This window comes from Triturus cristatus, chromosome 9 (assembly GCF_964204655.1).
Source record: "Triturus cristatus chromosome 9, aTriCri1.1, whole genome shotgun sequence".
Classification (NCBI taxonomy): Eukaryota; Metazoa; Chordata; class Amphibia; order Caudata; family Salamandridae; genus Triturus; species Triturus cristatus.
The window spans coordinates 600,984,881-601,001,380 of NC_140592.1; positions in this window are offsets into that span (position 1 = coordinate 600,984,881).

Genomic DNA, 16,500 nt, shown 5'->3' on the forward strand with positions numbered 1-16,500 from the left:
CTCCCTTGTAACAAGCATACCTGAGATTCGCAATGTGTTTCGTAACTATTATCTAAATTTATATAGCGAGGAGCAGTTGATGGAGGAGAACGGGATCCAAGAATATTTGGGAGAAATTTCTAGGGAAACTATCACAGAAATAGAAAGGGATAGCCTGGAAGGAGAAATTACGCAGGATGAAATCTACGCAGCACTTAGTGACCTACCCTCGGGTAAAGCTGCTGGGCCTGATAGAATTCCTCTCGAATTTTACAAAATATTTAAGGAGGCTATCGGCCCAGACCTGATAAATATTATCAAGATGGCTCAGTTAGGCCATGCTGTGCCCGAATCCTGGTCAAAGGCCGAGATAATAGTCTTCCTTAAAAAAGGCAAGCTACCAAGAGATCCTGGCTCCTATAGGCCTATCACACTAATGAATAGTGATGCAAAGATCTATTCTAAGGTTTTAGCAATGCGGCTTAATTTAATTATTGGCAAAATGGTACATCCCTGTCAACATGGATTTATATCAGGGAGAGGGACTACTCAACATATACGTAGAGTTATAACACTATTCGACTCCACAATAGTCTCGGGAGAACCTATGGCTTTAATTTTAATGGATGCTGAAAAAGCCTTTGACCGGGTCTCATGGGGCTATTTATGGGCTGTTTTAAGCTGGTTTGGGATCGGAGCTGGATATATAAATGCAATACAGGCTCTCTATCGAGATCCAATGGCTCATCTAAAAATAAATGGCGGATATACGGAACCTTTGGCGATCAAGCGTGGTACACGGCAGGGTTGTCCATCTTCACCCTTGCTTTTCGCTTTGTATATCGATCCACTTATCCGAAGATTAGAGGCCATTGAAGGAATACACCCAATTATATTACAGGGACTGGAGTCTAAGATACTGGCCTACGCGGATGATATCGCGGTGATAACCTCTAAACCTGGGGAAGCATTAGTGGCAATTGAAAACGAAGCTTCAGTCTTCGGGTCGGTTTCTGGATATGCGCTTAATCAAACAAAAACGCAAATTGTGAAAAATAAGCTGACTGTGATTGATGATTCTAGGGTGGTAGACTCGGCAACATATCTTGGTATAGTTATAACCGCAGATTTGGATATTTTAGTAGAGAGAAATATCAAACCAATTATACAACAAGTTACAAAAGATTTGGATAGAATGAATAATCTCCATTTATCAATAGTTGGATGTACTAATGTTGTTAAGATGATAATATTGCCCAAAATTCTATATCTTTTCAGGACAATCCCTCTGGAATTTGAGAAAAGATGGTTTGTAACCTTAGAACATCTGGTTAACAGATTTATATGGGCCCATGGCAAAACAAGAAGAGCAATGCGATTTATGTCACTCCCGAGGGAAAGAGGAGGCTGGTCAGTTCCTGACTTTCGGATGTATTATTGGGCTGCAGCTCTACAATATATGGGGATTCTAGTTGGTGCGCAGGATAAGGAACTATCAAATGGTCTTCCAGAGATATACAAACTATTGTTAGGAGAAGAAGCAACTAATTGTTTTCTACAATTTAAAGAACCTAGCTACTTTAAGCGGACTAGATTCAAGACAATCTTGGCAGCTTATAAAATTTGGAGGGCATTAGGGAAGAAAATAGGTATTGGTAGGATACATTACTATACACAGTTATATAAGAACCCCAATTTTCCGGAAACTTTTTCCGATAGAGTTATGGCAGATTGGGGGCGACTGGGAATCCAAAAGGTTGGAGACATTATGGGGGTAAGGGGAATCTTTTCTTTTGCGGAAATCCAGGCTTCATATGGGGTGGATAAAATACACTTCTTTAAATATCTACAGATCCGTAGTTTTTTAAAGGAGAAGACAGGTGGGGTGATTGGGTTCTCCCCAATAAAAATTATGGATACACTAAAAAAGGGTCAAGAATGTACTATTAAGAAAATATATTCTGATCTGGCTTTATTAAAGGCTGATGACATTGAAAAACATGGTAAAAAATGGGGAGATAAACTTGGTATAAAACAGGAGGTTTTTGAAAGGTCACTAGAACTGGGACAAACTGTTCTTTGTTTAGCAGGATTACAGGCCCAACACTATAAAACTATTTTTTCATTATATTATACTCCTGCAAAAATCGCCCAATGGGGCGGGCAGGAGGGAATTACGTGCCCTAGATGCGAGTGTAATGAGGCAGATTTGATCCATATGATGTCAACCTGTCCTAATCTGATGAACTTAAAAGGAGAAATTGAGAATTTTTTTATCCATTCTCTAAAAATTAAGCTGCATCTTAACTCAGCAATAATCCTGTTGGGAATTGGGGAAGAAGATGCAGCATTAAGGACCTCAGAATATTTTATTTTTCTATCTATGGCGGTCTTACGAATCTGTATCTGCACGGCGTGGTTAGATCCTAACCCACCAACCTTTCAGCAATGGATTTCCAGGCTTCTTTCAATCTTCAACCTCGAAAGAGGAATTTATGATCGGAAAGGGAAGAAGGGGAGGATATTAGGGGAACGTATTTGGGGTCCTGTACAGAATTGGAAGAAAGAGCTACAAGGTAGTACTGTACGAGCTAATTAATTTTGTGATTTATAGTCTAAAGAAAAAGGAACGCACTTAGCTTTACTCTTTTTTGCAATGTACCTCTAAATCTATGTTGTATTATGTTTTAGTCTTTTATTATTTAGTCTTTTTCTTTTTCCCCCCATTTTGGTTTCTTTTTCTTCTCATGTACCCAGTGTAAAATGAAATATATGATTAATTGCTGTGCTTTTTATGAAAAATAAAAAATATAATTAAAAAAAAAAAAAAAGATGTGAATATAATTGAAGGAGGATTAAAATCACTTTTTCCAACTCAGCTAATTTGATCCATCAGCAAAGTGGAAGGAATATCTCGAGGTTCAGGATTAAGATGTGCGGGATTAAGGATATTTAGTGTATGTTTATGTAAATAAATTTCTTTAAGGTTATAAGGTATTCTTTTCACATCAGCGTTTGGAACACTTATTTCTCCCGTAAGAGCAGACCAATGAAGTGTGAGTGTTGGTGTTATGGGCCCCACCAATGAATGTATTGAGTGAACGCGTTAGTGTGATATTTGGCCTGTGACGAAGGGAGGATTTGAAATTCCACGCTGCAGCACCTGTGCTACTCTAGGTTGCCCCACTTCTCTGTCCTGATGAAGATGCACATTAAAGGTTTTGAGTGACAATAGGAAGACAAAATGGATACACACTACGCTGGTCTAGTCTAGACCCGTTGGAATTGAGTAAACAAATTGTCACAAAGGCGTATGATTCAATCTTAACGTGCCTAAATGATAATACATCGCACAATAACATTCTAATTGCTTATTACAAAGGTTGTTAAAAAACCTGCTGCAAGCAGAAAGCAAAGGTACTCGTAATTGCAGAAAGGGATGGTTTGATAACAACTGCACAAAAACCTATACTAATTTAAAGGAAGCCCTACACAAGACAATAAGAGATAAGGAGGAAATTAGAAAATGTAGGAAGTTGTATAACGAAGCGAGAAAAACTAGGAAAAAAGAAATGAAAGAGAAGGCCTGGGAGAATCTTAATGAAGCTTCAGTGAGCAAAGACAGCTCCCTATTCTGGCAGGCCGTGAATGCCCCTTCTTTTACTACTGAGCCCAACATGCCTTCCATAGAGGAAGCAATTGAGGAAAAAACTTGGGTGGATTTCTTTTCAAATGTCTACACACTACAGAGTGCTACAGAGAGAGAAATAGATTGTAGGCGAGAGTTAGAGGGGGACCACCAGGATTTTTTGCCTATTGACTTCTATATCACTCTGGAAGATGTAACTATGGCCCTAAATGCAAGCAAGAGTGGCAAGGCCCCAGGCCTGGATGGGGTGCCAATTGATTTATTTAAGTCAACCCCGCAGCTGTGAACCCCAATATTAACCTGGGTTTTACAAGCATGTTGTGCAAAAGGATTTATAGATACATAATCCGAATCAACAATTTTTAAGAAGGGGGGTCGGGAAAATCCCGACTGCTACCGCCTGATATCTTTATTAGATTCCCTTATGAAGGTAGCAGGAAGGATTGTTCTAGATCGGCTGCAAACATGGGCGGAAGAAAATAACATTTTAAGCGATGTACAGTATGGTTTTAAACCTGGTCTAGGAATCAACAAGCAGGATCTTAATCTTATTATTTTAATTGGAAAGTATACACAAGCTAAATCAGGGAGATTTTATTTGGCATTCGTCGACCTTACAGCCGTATTTGACTGTGTTATACACAGCAAATTGTGAGGCATTCTTAGTGATCTTAAGGTCGACCCAATATTAATCAATTTTTTAAGACAGCTATACTCTGGCGCAACAGCCAAAGTCCGTTATGGACTTAAGGAAGAGTGTACCGCATTGTTCAAAGTTGAGAGGGGAGTGAGGCAAGGATGCATCTTGGCACCACTCCTGTTCACTCTCTATACCAATGCCTTGGAACAGGAGTTGGTGTCAAACGCTAGGGACCCGCCATACGTAAATAAGCATCCGATAGTTTCCCTTCTCTACGCGGACGATGCAGTACTTACTCAGATTGGTTTACAAAGGGCCTTTCACTTTTTACACCAGTTATATGGACAACATGGGTTTAAAAATGAATGGAGAGAAAAGTTTTATAATGACCTGTGGGAGAGGGAAACAAAAGTGTAGAAGCTTTCAAGTTGGGGGAAGCAGGGTAGAACCTATCAATTATTTTACATATCTGGGTGTGTTATTTAACCGTTCTGGGTCTTGGGCTCAGTCGATCAAGACCAGGAGCCTTTTGTTCATGAAGTCTACTGTGGCCTTAATCAATTTTACTAAAAAACTGGGCAAAAGGCCCCCTGAAATTCTCCTGAAAATGTATCAGGCCAAATGCGTGAGCATAGCAACCTTTGTGGAGGGTATATGGGGATCTCATGACTATGCACCAATTCAATATGTTGAAAATGCTTTTTTAAGATTTATCTTGGCAGTTCCTGCCAGCACCCCAGTTTTAACTGTCACAGTGAGCTAGGAGTACCATACATTTGTGCCTCAATTAAGGTACAACCGGTGCTACTATGGCATAGAATTTGGAACTCCACCAGCACAGATCTAAATAAGGAAATCCTAACCGATGCCATGAAATTAGATCATGCCAGTAAGATCAGTTGGCTAAAATATGTAAAAAACTTTTTGCACGATATTGGGCATTCAGATTATTTTTCCTTGCCTGAAGTAATGAATTCCATACATCGGAAGGAATTCAAAAAAGTTTGCATGACTTTTTCAGAGGAGAACAGGCTAGCACTGGAAAGGAATAAACCTACGGTGGTCCAGCATCAAATGATTATTATAACGTATAACATCCAACCGTACCCATTGTTTTGCATCGGGGGATACGATAGATACATGCCAACACGTTTTAGATTTGAGACCTTCCACCGTTTGATTAGCCATTCAGATGTGAACAATTGGTCACGTGAATTATGCCTGTGTCCCTGTGACAACATCTCCTTACAAACAACTATCCATGTAACTTTATTCTGTAAATGTTATGTAAATGAACGACGTAGATGGATTGTACCTTAAATAAAACGGGGGGATGGAGGCAATGTCGCTCTGCTTTTCTGTATTTACAGATGATGGATAATGATTATTGTATTGGGACTATGGTGAGTTTCCTAAAAAGCATTCTGAGAGCAAGAAAAATGTGAAATGTTTAGACCTCTGAGGAAAATATATGGGAGGTGATAAATTTGAGATGGATTACTTTTAGTATAGATGCCAAATATTTTTACTCCTATGCATCAGAAACAGTTAAAGCAAAATGAATTGATTTATGAACCTGAATATATTTGTTTACCTATGTATTTTTAGAAGTGTGATTATGCGTTTTTAATTGTCTGATTTTATGATTTTACATGCCTAAAATCGAATAAAGCTCGTTTTGATTTGACTTGAGTGACTGTTTTTCTGGGTTGGAACTTTGACAACCTTATTATCTATGACTGGACTGAACAATTGCCTTCAAGGAGAGATTCGATTGACTAAAGCATTACCTCTTCCTTAATGATATTGAGTAGGATACAGATCTTAAGCTCATATAGACTGTGTGCAGTTGCTTGCCTGCCCTGCAATTCATATTCCATTATTTTAATTGTAAATGTTGATCATTTGTAACTTTGCATAAGCACCCTTTTTTTGACCTTTTGTCACCAAATGGAGCAACCATTAAAATATTTTAAATTGCCTGTATATACTACTAAAACTATAATATAGCTGATATTTTGAGTATTCTTTGGCTCTGGTGTTGTATTTCTTCTGTTCTCTCCTTTCCTCATTGGTTTCAGAAAATAATTATTAATATTGTATGTCTTGTGAGAATTTTTGTCTCTTTATAAAATAACATTTGCAGTTCCCATTTAAACTATTCTGTTACTTTTGCTAAAGTGTACCCATGTCTAACGCTCTTTTGGGTAACTCCATTATGTTGTAATAATTGAAGATTTCAGGCATTTTTTTCTCATTCAATCTTCAGCGGGGATTGAACTGCAGTGAGAGGTGACCTGGGCTTCTTCCACGATGAGCTAATAAGTCCTTTATGAAGAAGCATTTCATCAGTATTTTTATAGATTTTTTTGATTCCTTAGATCTAGACACGTGGCATTCTAGAACTAAGCTGTCAAAACCCATATCGACCTGCTTCTGTGTGTCTTGTGGTTTGTTGAAACAAATACATTACCAGTTTGCATAACTTCCAAGAACATGAGAGAAGCATGCATGCCAACAGCTTCGACTCAGGTGGAAGACACCCAGGGGCATATTATCAACAACTTGCGATATAGTGCGCTAACTGTGATTAGCGCGTTTTTTTCTATCGCCGTCTAGGATTTTATCGCCGTGTCAGTGGCGTATTAGCAAAGCGCCGCTAACGGACAATAGCTTCCATTTCCGTCGGAAATGGATGGCGATAAATGTAGCGCGACGGCAATAAAAAGCACACGCCAATGCGAAAAAGGTCGCGATGGGCCAATTAGCGTCAGATTTGGCTCGCTAATTGGCACCAGGCCTGCACCTTTTCAACTTTCAGTGGGAAAATGCACTATAAAAGGCCCTCCAAGCTGGATAAAAAGAAAAAAAAATGGCGAATACCAGAGGAGACATGGAGGAAGCTGGGACCAGTTCTGAGGCTACAAACAACCCCACAGAGATCCAGGAGGACCAGCCAGAGACACAGGGGAAGGCCAAGAGGAAGAGGAAGCCCAAGTTCAGTAAACAGGAAAACCAGGTCCTGATTGCAGAGGTGACTGAACACAAACAAGAACTGTTTGTCACCACCACAGTGCCATTGTCCAGAAAAAATTAAATCTGGCGTGACATTGCCACCATGGTGAATGCCGTTGGGGCTTGTGGGATTCTTATGTACCTTGACTCTGCACTTTCCTGTTAATGAGGAAGGGCATAACCATTTTTGTAAAACAAAGTGCCACATTACCTGGCGATGCGGCAGGGTGGCAAAATGCACCACTTGCATCATCACAACACATTTCCAATTCCTGTGCACAAGGCCGCATCTCTCTGACGCACAAATGGGTATGCACTGTGAATGTGACAGATCACGTGCACCAGTAGGCATGCCACCAGCAATGTCAGCACACCTGCAACATTGTGCATGTGTCTGACTTGTGTGCAAGGTTGTGTATGTGCATCAAAGTATCCCCTGGATGCACATGCACATTCATGCACACACGTCAGATACACATGCACAATGATGCAGGAGTGCTGACATTGCTGGTGACATGCCTACTCATGCACGTGATCTGTCACATACACAGTGCATACTAATTTTGGCATCACAAAGATGTGGCCTTGTGTAGAAGAGTGTGATATGCGTGGTGATGAGGCTAGGGGGACATTGTGACATCCTCATGCATCGCCAAGCAATATGCCCCCTTGCCTGTTCATGAGATGCAATCCTGTGTACAGCAAGTGAGAAAGCATCTAGGGAGTCTGCATACCAGAAACATATGCAATGTCACAACAAAGTGACCATGTAGGCCGATGGCTAAAAGATGCATATCACTAAATGCACACAAACTGAAGACTTTACTGAAGGGGCAATGGTATGCAATGAGCAGGGAGGCTAAGTTCAAAGTGGTTGTAAGGGCAAAACAGATTTTGTACTCCTTCAAGGGGGCCATACCTGCAACACCACAGTACGTGGAAAATGCATATCAGGAATGTGTCTCACAAATATGTCCTGCATGACTTGCCAGGCAATTCACAATAGACAAAGCTACCTAGATGCACATTATTAATATTACTATTAGTAAATACTTGCAGAGCGCCTGGCAACCCTTATGCATCCCCGCACTATCAGCGACAATCAGGGCAGGAGAGAGAGGTCTTAACTATGGCATGCTCTAAAGAGCCATGTCTTTAACTGTCTCCGAAAGGAAAGATGGTGCATGGTCGGCTGCAGAAGAATGGGGAGAGTGTTCCATAGCTTGGCCGCGTTGAGGGAGAACATGCAACCGCCTGACGGTGCTCTCTTTGTTGTTGGTATCACTGCCAGAAATTGATTAGTTGACCAAAGACATCTTGTTAGGTGGTAAAAGTATATAAGGGAGTGATTTATCTTCAGACCTGTCCTCCATAGCGTTTACTGGGCTACGCATAAAGCTTTGAACTTGATCAGTTCACTTATTGGCAGCCAGTGGAGTTTTTCTAAGGCAGGTTGGCTGATTGCCGGCAGGGGGGGGTGATAAAGCAGCCTAGCCGTGCAATTCTGAAGCACTTGTAATTTCCTTATGGTGGCCTTTGTAGTACTTAGGTAGAGGTAGTTCCCATAGTCCAATCGTGATAGCACCAGTGCCTGAACTATGACTCTTCATGCCAGAACCGGGAGGAGTGGAAGAAGTTTCCGTATCATTCTAATGATGCCAAAACATGATGCGGCCAACTTAACTGCTTGATCATTAAAGTCAAGAGATTTATCTAGACAAACTCCAAAACTTTTAGTCTGGTCTTTTGGGGTACCGGGTGGGACCAAACGTTTAGGGCAACTTAACCCCACTGATTCCCTAGACATCCTGGCGCGGTTGTCTAAAATCTTTACCTCAGTCTTGTCTCCATTAAGCTTGAAAAACAAGGAGAGGGGCTCAATAAAGTCCAAAGGGATAGAGCACCAATAACTATGTAGTTAAAAAGACTTTTCTCTTTGAAATAATATAAAGAATTATGCCACGTAGAAATCACTTATTCCATTCATCCACTTGCACACCTTCAACCTCAATTGTAACCACTCCGCATGAAATGTTGGAAAATTATCAATAGAAAAAATCTTTCTTTAGAAAAAAACATCAATTGAAATTTATTAACATATTAAAAAAATCTCATTATCTTATTGAATCAAATAAAACGATCACAAATAAATGGCTAAAGATCAGACCTCAATCATAACGACAAGTAAAAGAATATTATATACAAAAACACAAGAAGTTATAAAGTATAACTTTTAGTTCATGTAAAAAGGACAATCAAACATTTAAACATTTATACAGTAGGAGGAACAATAACAGACACCAAAATTGTGTCTTGGATGTGCAAATTTGTAGTTTCGGTAAGCAGAAACAATCTGGTGACAATGCACCCTAGTCTCTTAGGGTTCTGTCCTAAAACAAATTACACCCAACAACCTATGCGTCGACGCGTTTCGGTGGTGTACAATAATAAAGACCACCTTCCTCAGGACTGGCAATATTTATCCTCCGTGAACTAGCTTTAGCAATCATTCATTAATGTTGCAATAAAAATCACAGACGGATGGCTTCTCGGATAGATAACAGCCAACGTTATACAGACGATGTGTGACTATATCTTGGACCAATCAAATGGAGCCTCACTCCATTCTTGTGTTTTTGTATGTAATATTCTTTTACTTGTCGTTATGATTGAGGTCTGATCTTTAGCCATTTATTTGTGATCGTTTTATTTGATTCAATATGATAATGAGATTTTTTTAATATGTTAATAAATTTCAATTGATGTTTTTTAATAATGAAAGATTTTTTCCATTGATAATTTTCCAACATTTCATGCGGAGTGGTTAGAATTGAGGTTGAAGGTGTGCAAGTGGATGAATGGAATAAGTGATTTCTACGTGGCATAATTCTTTATATTAGTTCAAAGAGAAAAGTCTTTTTAACTCCATTAAGCTTGAGACAAGACTGGTCCATCCACGTGGCCACCGCTTCCATCCAGGATTCGAGATTGATTTAGCGCTACCACCAGTTGTGTGCCATCCGCTTATGTAATGATTAGGATTACATAGGGTAGCACTAACTCAGCTAGGGGTCTACCATAAACACTCAAAAGGGTTGGACTCAACGATGAGCCCTGGGGAACTCCACACAAGAGAGTCAGACATTTAGAGCAGGAATTTCCCACAAACACCTGGAATACTCTGTCCTTCAGGAAAGACTTAATCCATGACAGAGCCTTGCCCGAGACTCCTACCATTCTAAGCGTGTCAAATACGATGTTATAATTTACTGTGTCAAATGCAGAGCTCAGGTCAAGTAGGATAACTGGCACTGTCCCATCTTGATCGAGGATTTTCCTTGATTCTTCTACTGCACCTAACAAGGCTGTCTCCGTCCCATGATTAGGGCGGCAGCCTGTCTGAGTAGCATGTAGCAGGGAATGTTTCTTTAGATGTTCTGAGAGGATTTCATTTACGTATTTCTCAAGTATTGTACTGGTCCCAGGGAGCAGAGAGACCGGACGAGAATTGCTCCATACCTCTGGATCAAGATTTGTCCTCATCATAGCGTGTGTACTACATAGTGCAGAACACGTTGAAACAGCACGTAGGCTCTGATTGCCAAGGTGCCTTAGGGGTCCCTCCTCACACATAACTAATCTCCCAAAAAACATATATACATGAGCAGTACCCTGCAAAGCTGCGGGTCTGTGAGCCACACTGACAAGGCAAGTGACAGTGCATGATGAATAGCATGCCTGCAGGACAAACATATTCACATGGTGCAGGACAACTCACTGGGGTGGCAGAGTGTGGACCACCTCCTTAAAGGAGCAGGTCACACTCTGACACATCCTTGTGTACATCTAACCTCTGATGTGAACAAGACATTTGATGACATACAATGCACAAGTGACCAAGACCCATAATCACCCCAGCTTTCAACATCTCAGCATTCTAATTTCACAGAAGTCAAAGGTTCACTCCCTGAAAGGGATAAATGGGCAGTAAAAAAAATTCAGCAGGTGCCACTATCACACAATGCAGTGCACACACATACAAATCTGAGTTCATCAACATTAACTACCATGTGGTACAAACGGCATTACTCACACAACTGAACAGAGGACACAACAGGTGCTGCTTGTGTGTAGAAATTGCCTAAACACATTTGTCATAGCTGTAAAATGTGAAATGACAATGTACAAGTACAAACTCACATCCGTGATGTATTTGAAAGAATCACCATTCCGCAACAAATATGCATCTCCGCAAAAGTCAGAATGTACACTCTCATGCAGTCTGCTTGTAAAGTCAACCAATGCATGATCCAACATTAAACACACTGTTAAACTGTATCTCCCCTTCACATTGCAAAGGGAGAGACAACACCTCCTGTACAGCCGAGTGACCCACTCTTCACTGATGACTCGGAGGATCACCCCATCATTAACCAAGATGTACTCCAACAGGTGCTGGACTGCCTCACAAGCACATCTCCACGAGCAGGGCAACCCAGCAGCATTGCGCAAAACCAACCCTCTGCACAAACCACCCAGCAGCAAGCAGCTCCCACCACAGCTGCCTCCCAGGACCTCGAGGACCCACATCTGGCCTTCCAACGCCGTGTGCTAGAGGTCCAGTGGGAGATGGCTGAGCAGGTGCGGGTGGGGTTTGACAGCCTGGCGGCCAAACTTGCTGATATACGTGGGTGTCTGAGTCCCATCGGGTCCACATGCAGAGGATCACAGACACCCACATCCCGCTTGATGCTCTCCAACAGTCCATGGCTGACATTGCTGCAGTCATGATTCTGAGACAACAATAACTATCTCAGCAGGGTGGCTCCAGTAATGTCAGTCATGATTTGGGCAGACTCATTCTGATAATGGAGAGCAGTGAGCGGATGCAACACCAACAAATGGTTGCCACTGCTGCAAACCAGCGCGATGTTGCTGGAATCTTTCATGCCCTGTATGTGCTCATCACTGCATTGCTTCCCCAAGGTCTGGTGCAGATGGATGTCGCTGCTGCTTACACATCCTCAGCTCCACCCCCTGATGAGTCAGTGACTCACAGTGCTGCACCCACCACACCATCACCCACATGTGAGGCACCTGACACATAAGAGGACGAAGGTGATGTTGATGCCCCTGTGGTAAGGAGAAGGCAGTAGCTTACGTTGACGCTAAAAAGCCTGTTTATCCTTGGTTCTCTGCTTAGTAACATGCCACAGAACTTACTCTTCCACTGTCTTCCACTGTCCCCGACACTAACCTTGGACCTACACATGGACTGCCATATCCATTTTTTCTGGACAATGACACTGCAATCAGCCTGTGGACTGAACTCTGCCTCTTCCCTCAGACCTGTTCCCACCAAAGGACTCTGTCTTGCCCTCTAACGGGCAGCTATGCAATGTGGGGTTGTATGGGCAGAATGGTTCAGTCTTCCCCATTGTAATGTAAATAAAAATCTTCAACTCACACAGATGCGTGTTTTCTATGACCAATCAAGTATTGAAGTTGGTAAAAATTGTATGGACAGTGAATCCACAAGAAGGTCCACCAAGAGAAATACAAGCAATGTACATGTTTCACCTGACACGGATAGGCAGGGAGATGACCGTGTATGTGTGAAATTGCTGTGCCCTCATTGCTCCAATACAACAATCTAGCAATATACAAAGTGTGCCCCACGTCCATTAAAGAAATAGGCATGGGTGCCAAAAAGTCTGTTGCAGGCCACAAGTAGTGTCACCGTGAACAATTGCAAACTATTAGCTCTTGGCATATCTACTCACACTCTACGGGGTGGACAAAGCCTGTTGTGATGTTGTGCTTTGTATGTCACATCGAAAGATGGTGCACACCAGATTCACATTGATGAGGAGACATAAGGGCACATGTCTAACATACATATATGGAACAACAATGTCTGCCCCAGTGAAGTGGAGTTGCCAATAGTGACTCAACCCAAAGTGCCAGGCGTCAATCAGCCCCTTCCTGTGGACAAACAATGCATAAAAAATTCTGACCCCTCTCATGCTGTGACCACTGTGAGCGTATCGGCAAATGTGTCTAGGGATGTGTGGTGCACTGCACATAGCATATACTCAGATGCAGTGCCAACATTTCAAGGGTGGCATCACCATGAGCCAATGAGAATAGTAACAGCTGGGACGAGTGGCTATGACACTGTCACTGCAGGGAGCAATGTAACATGTCACCCCTTGTGTGCAGCAGAACAGTGTACCTGCAAATAAACGTTAGCTGGGATCAAAGAATTACTCAAATAAATATTAGAGTCACAAAAGCCATATAGTAGAAGGGAAGTTAGTATACCTAACAGTACAAATCCTAAATGCCATTTGTGAATGACGTCTATCGTAAAGTCACGACTTACTCCGAGATGACTTATGTGAATCACAAACACTGTTGTGACATGTGCCGTTCACAATGGACACACAAATTAGCAACATCATGCATGGCACGGAGATTGAGCGTCCATGCACGGGAACATATAATTCAAAGGAAGCTGACACACTGGCACTACGCATCAAGTCTGCCAAGGTCTGTGCAATGTAGATGGACTCAGCACTAGGAGCATCTGATATGCAGGCGTTTGACGCTATATGTGGTAGACGGTACATACATACATCTCCATGATGGATAATTGTTGCACCTTCAATATCCTCTCAATGTGATGTCCCCACGTTGTGTCGGAAATGTGCAACAATGTGCTATTCAACTCTGTGCATCACACTTAAGATGTATTACGTCACAAACAACTGTCCCTAGACTAGCCCGTAAATCATACTTGGTAACCTGTCAGACATGCAAGTTCACTGTGCTAACATCTAAGCTATCCTGACACAATACATCCTGCTAAGTAACAGGTCATGACCATAGTTACACATTCCAGGACTTGTCCAGTTATGGAATGAGTTGCATACAATGGAACAAGCCAAACTCCCCCACATCATCCCTGACACAAGTGCAAGCAGAAATCCAAATCAATATAATTTATTAAACATAAAAAAATGGTTAACTTGCCTAAACTACCACTAATCACTAGAACTACCACTAATATCTAAACTAACTATAAATATTCAAATTACCTTAACTATCTGCCCTAACTAATCCTGAACATGCAACAACATATTAAACATCAACCCCGCTCCCACCCTTAAGGCACATCACTAGACTGGACAAACACATCTGACCTATACATAATCTTACTACACATGTAACCTACGCAAAGATACATTTTTGGGGACTATTTTCTACTTTTTCACAACAAAGACATCAACCTCCCAACCAAACGAAAATGAAACTTAGCCCCGAATACCATATAATGATAAAATTCCAAAAACTAACTTAGAATCTAACACTAACTATACCTACGCTAAAACTACTCTACCTAACACTTACCAAACTTCCCTAACACTACCTAACATCAAAACTTTAAACATTGTGGGAAGGGAGAAGAGGGGGATGTTGTCCAACATGGGGATGCATCATGGCAGTCCAAGGTGGGTTCTGATGTCCCAAAGGTGTCTGTTCAAATATGACAGTTCTCACCTGATCTCCGTCAGAGGGTCCGGGGATGGCCTGTTTGACAGTTTGAGCATACTCAGGCAACGCCTTCCAGGTACCCGCTTTCCGTTCTTCCTGGTACCTCCTTGCCATGTTTTGGTACCCTTTTGCCACCTTCTTAACATGTTTAAAGCAGACCTTTGCCACCTAGAAGGCATGTTGCTGGTCTGGTGTCATGTTGTCTGTAAAATATCAACAATGGCAATTTTGAGTCCTTTAGACAATTTCAATTTTCTCCATCAAATCTGTATTACAATATCACTTCAACATGGGAGCCAACACTCCAGCGTAACTATGTGAGGTCAGAGACTGACCAGGACAACAAAATGTTGAATCCTGGATCAGTGATTACATGCTGTGGAGACTGACTTGACAGTGCATGGCATTGGACATGTACTGTCACAACCAAATGAGACTGACACTGTCAAAAGATGGTGCCATGACACACCCTGACTGAGGGTGACATGTACAATTAATCGGAGGAGGGAGGCATTAGCCCTCCATGTGTAGCACCACCCTCATCCTCCCCTGTGACACAGTGCTGCATCTTATGTACAATGCTCATGTGCCGCTCTGTGTGTCCCCCAGCAACTGTGTGCAGTTCATCAAGTCAGTGCCAAGATAGGCACTCTTGCACAAGAGTGCAAGGGGGTCTGTGTGCAGGAGGGCTTGTTGATCTCTTGTAAGGTTATCCTACATGCACAGGAACAATCCTGTGACAGCCCTACTCACACTTTCAACCATGCTGCATCACACATGGAAACACGTTGGATGTCTGAACGCTGACTTGTACATGATGCACTGTTCCTCTATCCACCATGACTATACAATAGGTGCTGTGTTGCCACTGAGAGGGTGAAACATCGTATCATCTAAATAGTCACTCATGCATGTGTTGTATCTGCTAATCTCACTCCGTAGTAAATCAGAATACGCTGACCTTCACAACGCAAACTGTTACAATGTATTCCCCATAGTAAAGGAACCCTGTGGTCATGAGGGTTGGAGTTGTGTGATGGCTAATGCAGAGCTAATAACACATAAGGATGCCGGGAAAAGTCCCAGTGTTTGGAGGGTTAGAGAGGAAATCTTACTCTGAGTATATCCTCCCTTCAAAACATTGATCACAAAAAATACTCCAAATGACCAAACAGTGGTCAGAGTTGTTGTTGTATTGCAGCTCCAACAGGCTTGTTGGTCCCGAACGCACCCAGGATATTTCTGGATGATCCCCTTTTCAAGAAAGAATGGTCATTGATTGCATGGCGCCGCTCCCGAGATTGGCTAATCCTGATCATTAATACGGCCAAGCGTATCGGAGATGCCATAATGGTAAGACCAGTGAGGACCATTTACTTACGGAAATCAAGCTGACACTCTACAAAAAGAAACTTGAAGAAGTTAACAAGGAAATAACGGAACACAAAGATTATCTCATGCAAAATAAAATCGCTAAATTGCAAAAAAGTATACCCGTACATAAAAGATGACTACAAGGGACAGGAACTCTCTGACAAAGGCTCATCTCACAGCGGTCAGTCTGGATCATCAGACTCAGAACAAGATGACTGACCTAGTGAGGGCTCCAACAGAAGCTGGCACAACAAACCTAGAAGACCACGACGAGGCGGATTTAACC